Here is a 9,577-nt window from a genome sequence, read left to right on the forward strand (position 1 = left end):
TGTTGCCTTAGAGGTTGCTTTTGCTATTATAAATCATTTAAATAACAATGCATTAGGACCAAAATTTGTTGCCACAGGTGCTATATGGCAATGTTTAAACCAAAAAAAACTGTTGCAAATTTTGTTGCAATAAAAGAACAAACTACAGCAATGATTTAAATATCATTGCTATAGAGGAAAAGTTGTTGCAATATGTACCTCTGGCAATGATTTGAACTTGTTGCAATACATGTGTTAATTCATTGCATAAACCGCCCTATGGCAACGGGGGCAAAGTTAACGGTCGATTTTTTGAAATTCATTGCAATAGATACTATTGCAATGATTTTTTATAATATAGCAACTATTTTCAGGGGTTGCTAAATGCAATCTATGGTATAGTGTAACAACAGTTGCATTGGCAGACTGCATGGAGAGCCATGAAGGTAGAGAAGTTGTAGGTTGTTCAACAAGGGATTCCTCAAGAGCATCATTGAGGTCTTCATCACTATCATCATAATGAAAATCATCTCCAGCATTGGCAGGCAGAGCTGTAAATGCCTCCTTTGCTCTAAGCATTGAAGATGTAGTGTGAATCAGATTGAGGTGCCTCTCAGCTGCTTGATTGTCCAATCTGGCAAAGTCTTGAATGGAGGACATCCCATGAGTAAAAGTCTCAGGGTCTAGTGAAACACCATCCAATATGGATCTGTATTCAGCTTGAAACTCTTGTTCACTAAACCCTTCATTGACACCTGCATTTCTCTCAATTTCTCTCTGTTCTTGCATCAAGGGCTCCCCTTGGCTCACCACACCACTCACCTCTCCCTCACTTACCCTTACTAAAGGGTCACTCTTATCCTCTCCTTTTTCCTGGCTAGAAGAAAATGCCAGACTCTCCACACCCTCTCCTTTTGCCAGCTCACTAGGCTGCCTCTCCACTCCATAGCTCACTCCACTCAATCCTAGAAGTGTTTGTGCTACCATGTGATCAACTGCTGTAGAAAGAGGTAAATTAATTGAAGTAGCAGCAGTTGTCAACTGATGAGAGACATCAGTTGAAACATGAGTAGAGGAGGCATTCAACTGATGAGAGCTGTTAAGCAGATCAGTTGAAGGACAAACACTTGTCAACTGATGAGGGAGATCAGTTGAAGAAAATGAAGAAATAGGTTTAGAGGCTGTGACAGTTGAGTCTGTGGTGATTGATTTTAAAGGAAGATCCACAGAACACACTGTCACAGAAGAAGGAAATGGAAGAGAAAGATCCAACAAATCATCAAAATGATGATGATCAATCTCAGATGGGGGCTTCTCCATGAAATCCAAAGATGGAGAATTTACAAGTGTGGTGTGAATTAATTCCACATCCACAGAAGAGGTTGGGGATTGTGTTTGAGTAGTAGAGATGGTAAGATCATAAATATGGGTGATTGGTTGAGATGAAGAAGGGGGCTGTGACTCCACATTTATTGGAGTCACATCAATCTGACTTTGAGAAGTTAAAGGCATAAAATCCAGAATGGATGCCTGTGTGTGTGCAGAGTGCTTCAGTTTTTCACTTCTTAACTTCTTTCTCCCATAAGCTTTTACTGGTGAAGAAGTGGTGTCCCTCCCCCTTTTTAACTGTGTCCCTGGTTGAGGACTATTTTCAATAGCAACATCCTTTTGGGAGGATGCTGCTAGGGATGAGTTTAATTCCATATTAACATCTACAGTCTTTTGGGAGACTGCAGAGTGGCTTGGCTGGTTAACACACATCTCTCCATCCTTATTCTTAGGGCTTCTTTTATGTTCACCCTTTCCCTCCCCCTCACAACCTCCAATCACACTCCCCTCAGATTTGAGTTTCTTGGATTTTACAACAGATGTCTTTTGGGAGGCATCTGAGGTTGGTTTAGAAGACTTGTTTTTAGAAGGTTTTGCCACTTGTGTGGACTGTTGATGGGCCTCTTCAACAGCCCTGATGGCAGAAAGCAAAGAAGGTGAGGGTTGAGAAAGAGTAGTAGGAAAGCCATGTACCTCTTTGTGCTTTCCAGCCTCCATTGTTGGCAGGTACACCACCTCCAAGGAGGGATATAAATTCATCCTAAAGAGGTCTTTAAAGACTCTCTTTTCCTGCACAAAACTGGGAAGCTTGGCTTCCTTGTTAGTAATAACTAGCTTTTTGTTGAGATGATTAGCTAGCATCATGAGAAATCTGACATAATAAATATTCCTAGGTCTACCAATTTTATCACCTAGTTTCTCCCCAATTTCTTGGATCATCAAACCACCAAAGTTGAAATATTCATTAGTCAGGTACATGTAAAGCATTTGTAAAATCTGGGAAGTGAGAGCATTGAAATTACTAATCTTACCAGAAAATGCCTTAATAAAAGCATCACATAAATAACTCCATTCTCTCCTAAGACCCCTTCTTTCTATTTTACCTAAGGCATCAGTTGGCAAAATATAATTCATGGCATAAAGTAAATTAACCAACTGATTATCACTAGGCAAAGATAAAACAGTATCTTCAGGAATCTTAAAGCATGCTTTCATAACATCAGCATTGACAGAATGAATTTTATTATTGACAGAGAAAGTTAGAGTTTCATGCTCACTATTAAACTCTGCAGAGGTCCACATCTCCTCCACTATTTCATGGTAGATGGTAGGAGCTTCAAGCATAGCATAAGAGAGCTGGCTTGACTTGATGAACTCCATCATCCTGTGATACTCCTTCTCCTCCACAGCCTTGATATCCACAAATGACGCGAAGTTGTTCTTCTCATAAATAAACCCACTTGGTGCAGTATACTTCTTCATTGGTGCCATTGTAGTTACAGAGAAAGCTTGAGGAAAAATTAGAGTTTGCTTTTGCACAGAGAGAGAAGAGAACTTGAAGAATTCGAAAGAGTGGGATGAAAAGAAATGAAAATAAATTAAAACACTTAAATACTTTCTCAGAAAATTGCTGTGATTGGCTGAGAAATTACCGTTGAGAAGAAATTACTCTTATTTATCTCTACAAAAATTACACACACGATCGTGTGTATAAAGTAGGTGAGAGACAAAAGAAATTTCAACGGCTCAGATCTGATAATACTTTCAACGGATGAAATAAGCGCCTCTTTAAACTTCCTATTCAACTGATGAAGATCAGTTGAAGGCGTCTTCAACTGGTGTCATCAGTTGAATGAAAAACAACGCAAGAGGATATTGTTTCAAGCATCAGTTGAAACAATTTCACTAGTTCATCAGTTGAAATATTATAGACTTCATCCAGAATTATAATTAATTCAATTTTTATAAATCAAAATTAATCAAATTCTGGCTGCCAAATTACAGAAAAATTCACTCTAAATTAGGAGAAATTTAACATACCTAATTTACTTACCAACCTTGTGAATGTGGATTCATCAAGAGGCTTTGTGAAAATATCTGCAATCTGTTCTTCACTTGGAACAAAATGCATTTCAACAGTACCAGCCATCACATGTTCTCTTATGAAGTGGTATTTGATGTCAATGTGCTTGGTTCTTGAGTGTTGTACTGGATTTTCAGTTATAGCAATAGCACTGGTGTTGTCACAAAATATTGGGATTTTTGAGAGATTTAATCCATAATCAAGTAATTGATTTCTCATCCACAATAATTGTGCACAACAGCTTCCAGCTGCAATGTACTCAGCCTCAGCTGTAGAGGTTGATACAGAATTTTGCTTTTTGCTAAACCAAGAAATCAATCTGTCACCAAGAAATTGACAGGTGCCTGTTGTACTTTTTCTATCAATTTTGCATCCTGCAAAATCAGCATCTGAATATCCAATTAGATCAAATCCAGAGTCTTTAGGGTACCAAATACCAAGATTTGGTGTTCCCTTAAGATATCTGAATATTCTTTTTATAGCAATAAGATGTGATTCTTTAGGATCAGATTGAAATCTAGCACAGAGACATGTAGAAAACATAATATCTGGTCTACTAGCTGTCAAATATAAAAGAGAACCAACCATGCCTCTATAATTAGAGATGTCCACAGATTTCTCATTAGGACTTAATTCTAATTTAGTGGCTGTTGGCATGGGAGTCTTAGCTTCTTTGCAATCCAATAAATCAAACTTTTTAAGTAGATCATAAATGTACTTAGTTTGATTTATGAATATACCTTCCTTTACTTGTTTAACTTGTAAACCAAGAAAGTAGGTGAGCTCTCCCATCATGCTCATCTCATACTGACTTTTCATTAGATTAGCAAACTTCTTGCAAAGTTTCTCATCTGTAGAACCAAAGATTATATCATCTACATAAATTTGAACCAGAATAAAGGCACCATTTACATTTCTGTAAAATAGTGTTTTATCCACAGTTCCTCTGGAAAAATGATTATCTAACAAGAATTGAGACAGAGTGTCATACCATGCCCTAGGTGCTTGCTTTAGTCCATAGAGAGCTTTTAATAAAAAGTAAACATACTCTGGAAATTCTGGATCTTCAAAACCAGGAGGCTGACTGACATAAACCTCCTCTTCCAGTTCACCATTTAGAAAAGCACTCTTGACATCCATTTGATAAACTTTAAAGTTTGCATGAGCAGCATAGGCCAGGAAGATTCTTATTGCTTCCAGTCTTGCAACTGGTGCAAAGGTCTCATCAAAATCAATTCCTTCAGATTGAGAGTATCCTTTAGCAACAAGCCTTGCCTTGTTTCTGGTGACAACTCCATTCTCATCCACCTTGTTTCTGAATACCCACCTTGTTCCTACAATTGTTCTGTTTTTAGGTTTGGGTACCAGCTTCCATACATTGTTTCTCTCAAATTGATTTAATTCTTCTTGCATAGCAAGAACCCAATCAGCATCTTTGAGAGCATCTTCTATGACTTTAGGTTCATCCTGTGAAAGGAATGCACTATACAGACACTCATCTTGAGTTGCTCTTCTTGTTTGTACAGATGCATTTGCATCTCCAATAATTAGCTCAAAAGGATGATCCCTTGTCCACTTTCTTTGTGGTGGAAGTGATTGTCTTGATGATGTGGCTTCATTATTGAAGTTCAGGTTTCCATGTTGGAAAGCTCCCCCTAAATTTGACATCTCATTATTTCTAGACTGATTGAAACTTTGAGACATTCTTTCAACTGATGATCCTTGAGGTGTTTCAACTGATCCTTCCAATGTAGTTTCAACTGATGCTTCAGTTGAGTTTCCAATAGCAGTTGTTTCTTGCACCAGAGAGTCATCAGTTGGAATATTAATTCCAGGATTAATTCCAACATTTTGAATAATGTCATCATCATCATCACTGTCATACAGATCACCTTCACCTTCATTCTCAAATCTGAGATTATCATGAAATCCTTCATCTGAGAATCCTTGAATCTTCTTATCATCAAAAACTACATGGATTGATTCCATAACAATGTTGGTTCTCAGATTATATACTCTAAATGATTTTCCATCAAAGTATCCAACAAAAATAGCTTCATCTGCCTTGGCCTCAAATTTTCCAAGATTTTCACCTTGATTTCTTAGAACATAACACTTGCATCCAAATACATGAAGAAAGCTAATTGTTGGCTTCTTTCCTTTGAAGAGTTGAAAGGGAGTTAGATTATGAGGTTTGGTAATTAGTGAGATGTTTTGAGTGAAACAAGCAGTGTTCACAGCTTCAGCCCAAAAATAGGTTGGAAGTTGAGCTTCATTAATCATGGTTCTTGCAGCCTCAATAAGAGTTCTATTCTTCCTTTCAACAACACCATTTTGTTGTGGAGTTCTTGGTGCAGAGAACTCATGAATAATTCCCTCTTCTTCACAAAATTCTTTCATCACAGAGTTCTTGAATTCTGTTCCATTGTCACTTCTTATCCTTCCAACTTTGACATCTGGATTGTTGTTTAATGCCTTGATATGATTGATGATGATTTTCCCAGCTTCATCCTTAGAATGTAGGAAGAAAGTCCAAGTAAATTTTGAAAAATCATCAACAATCACTAAGCAATATTTCTTCTTTGAAATGGACATTATGTTGACTGGTCCAAATAAATCCATATGCAAGAGCTGAAGGGGCTTCACAATTGATGAAAGAGTCTTGCTTTTGAAAGAGCTTCTCTTTTGCTTTCCTAGCTGACAGGCTCCACAAAGTCCATCTTTTGAGAATTCCAGCTTTGGTAGACCTCTTACCAAGTCCTTCTTTACTAACTCATTCAAGGTTTTGAAATTTAGATGTGACAATCTCTTATGCCATAGCCAACTGTCATCTGAGCTTGCTTTGCTGAGAAGGCAAGTGATAGATTCAGACTTGACAGAATTGAAGTCAGCTACATACACATTTCCTTTTCTTTGTCCAATCAGAACCACATTGTTGTCATCTCCTTTGGTGACAACACAGGCTGCAGGAGTGAAATTGACTTTGTAACCTTTGTCACAGAGCTGACTGATGCTAAGCAAGTTGTGCTTAAGACCAGACACCAATGCAACTTCATCAATGATGACATTCTCTTTTGCAATCAAGCCATATCCCATAGTATATCCTTTGCTGTCATCTCCAAAGGTAATGCTAGGGCCAGCTTTCTCCACAAACTTTGTGAGCAGGGAGGAATCACCAGTCATGTGCCTGGAGCATCCACTATCCAAGTACCACAAATTCTTCTTGTGGTTTCCCTGCACACATTTTACAAACAGATCAAGTTGATTTTGGTACCCAAATTGCTTTGGGTCCAGATTTGTTAGTCTTAGCAGCCTTTTCCACTTTCTCAACCTTTTCCTTGGATTGAAATGGTTCAATCTTTGGTTTTGGTTGAGAAATTGGAACATCAACTCTGTTTTCAAACACAGGCCTTTGAGACATGCATAAATTGTTCATTCCATGCAAGTTTGAATGAAATTGAGGCATGTTAAAGGCATTGAAATAAGGATTGAACATATATGGCATGTTAGGCTGAGAATAAGGATTGTGAGACAATAAACCAGGCATCATATTCATAGCAGATAAATTCATGTGAGGAACAGATGTCATAGGAATAGGCAAGGATAAATTAGGAGCAACCACAGTTTTACAATTAGCAGATAAATGATTTACACTACCACACTTACTGCAGGTTTTCCTAAGAGCACTAGCATTGGGAGTGTAATTGGTGTGCTTGTTAACTCCTATTTTGCCATTTCTATTTCCTTTCTTCTTTTTAGTCTCCTCAGATTTATGCTCACTAGTATCCAACTTCTTCTTGTTCTTGTTACTGGAATGAAGAGTGTTATTAACACTATCACTGGTCTCAGAAGAACTATTCTCACCTTTAACAAAATTCTTATTAACAGGACCATATTTCTTGTTAAGCTTCTTGAGAACACTCTTGTCAACTGATGAGTTTTTGTTCAACTGATGACTCTCATCAGTTGAGACTTTGCTCTTCAACTGATGATCATCATCAGTATTCTCATCACCTGAACTGTTCCCAGATATCTCAAGCACTTTCTTATTCCTCTTCCACTCATTCTCTACAAAGGTCTCTCTACCTTGCATGTTGATGATATTGGTGGAAACATCCCTACCAGATTTCCATTTGGCAATAATCTCTTGTTCCTTATCAAGCTGCTTTCTTATGATCTCTTCTCTTTTCAGAACAACCAAGAGATCATCCTTGGCTGTCTGACACTCAATTTTCAGCTTCTCAAACTCAATAAATTGAGCTTCTAAGGCACTGTTTCTATCACTTAGAAAGGTGTTAGCTTCCTTAATTCTACTATTTTCCTTAGTAAGAGATTTTAAAGAAACATGCAAATGATATAATTCTGTAGACATTTCATTAATTGTAGCATTGCATTCATCTTTAGTTAACTCAACTAAGTTTGTAGTGAATACCTGACTACTGCTTCCAGTGTTTTCTTCTTGATCTGTGGAGTTGGCCATTAGAGCTAGATTGACAAACTCCTCCTCTTCATCAGAATCATCTCCAGCTGCCCAATCATCCTTTGTGATGAATGCTCTTTCCTTTTGTTTGAGAAGTTCATAATATTTCTTTTTGTAGTCAATGTTTTCACTTGACTTTTTCTCAACTTTAGGCTTTCTGCACTCATTTGCAAAGTGACCTGCATTCCCACAGTTGAAGCACTTGAATTTTGATCTGTCTACCATGCTTCTATCAGACTTGGGATTGCCTTTAAAAGATTTTGCAGAGTTAAAATTCTTTTTGAATTTCAGTTTGGAGAATCTTCTTGACAGGAAGGCTAGATGTTCATCAATTCCATCACTTTCTTCACCAGAATCAGCTACTTCTTTCTCCTTTCTTCTTCCTTTGCTTGACTCTGAGCTCTCCTCTTTGACCAACTTCTCAGTTTCTTCAACTTGAGACTTTCCCTTGTCCTTGACAGTATCCTCCAGAGATGCAACTAGAGCCACAGATGAATGCCCTTTCTTTTGGCTTTTCTCAATCTCTTCATCTTGCTCCATTTCAAGCTCATAAGTCTTTAAGGTTCCATACAGTCTCTCTAGAGTATAGTCTTTAAACTCTTGTGTATTTCTGAGAGAGACTGTCATGGGCTTCCATCTTTAGGAAGAGCTCTTAAGAATTTCAAGTTTGAATCCTTAACTTGATATACTCTTCCAAAGAGCTTTAGACCATTTAACAGTTTTTGAAATCTGTTAAATGTATCACTCAAACTTTCACCAGCCTTGAAATGGAATGACTCATATTGTTGAATCAGAAGCTGCATCTTGTTCTCTCTCACTTGCTCATTCCCTTCACAGATGGTCCTGATGGTGTCCCAAACTTCTTTGGCACTTGTGCAGCTAATAACACTATCAATCATTTCTTGATCCAAACCATTGAACAGAAGATTCATGGTTTTCTTGTCCTTGTGCACTTCTTCAGTATCTTCTTGAGAATATTCATGGATAGGTTTTGGAATCATCTTACCTACCATGTCTTCACCATCAGCTCCCATACTTGTGCAGACCTTCATGGGGACATGAGGTCCTTTTTCAATACAGTTCACATAGCTTTCATCAATGGACAACAGATGCAGATGCATTCTCACTTTCCAGTGAAAATAGTTGTCTTTGTCAAGAACAGGAATCTTCACTCCAGCATCCTTCTTTCCCATCTTTCTCTAGCAGTGTTGATCTTTTTCCCTGTTTGTTGGGAACCTGGCTCTGATACCAATTGTTATTTTACACCAACTATGAGAAAGATTGTAGAAGGGGGGGGTTGAATACAATCTTTTACAAATTTAAAAGATTCAAGAATAATACACTAAGAACACAGTAAACAGAAAAACACCAAGTATTAAAAATACGGGTGGATTGAATGATCCACCCGTGAGATTTTATATAGAAGAATCTGTGGATTGTTTACAATTCGCACAGCTGCTGGTTCATCACTCAAACAAGTTCTAACTCTCAGATTTTTCTCTCAAGTAATTTGAACAAGTTCAACTGATGCTACTAACTTGGTTATATACTCCAAGTTTTACAAAGCTTTTAGCTAGATTACAAAATGCACTCTAATCTAAAAACAATGCTGCACAACTTTGTCTTATGCATGCTTTCTGAGATGTCTTCATCTTTGACCATCACCTTGATTTGATCCAGATTGCACTGCATGAGATAAGTATGTT

Source organism: Daucus carota, chromosome 4, assembly GCF_001625215.2.
Source record: "Daucus carota subsp. sativus chromosome 4, DH1 v3.0, whole genome shotgun sequence".
Lineage (NCBI taxonomy): Eukaryota > Viridiplantae > Streptophyta > Magnoliopsida > Apiales > Apiaceae > Daucus > Daucus carota.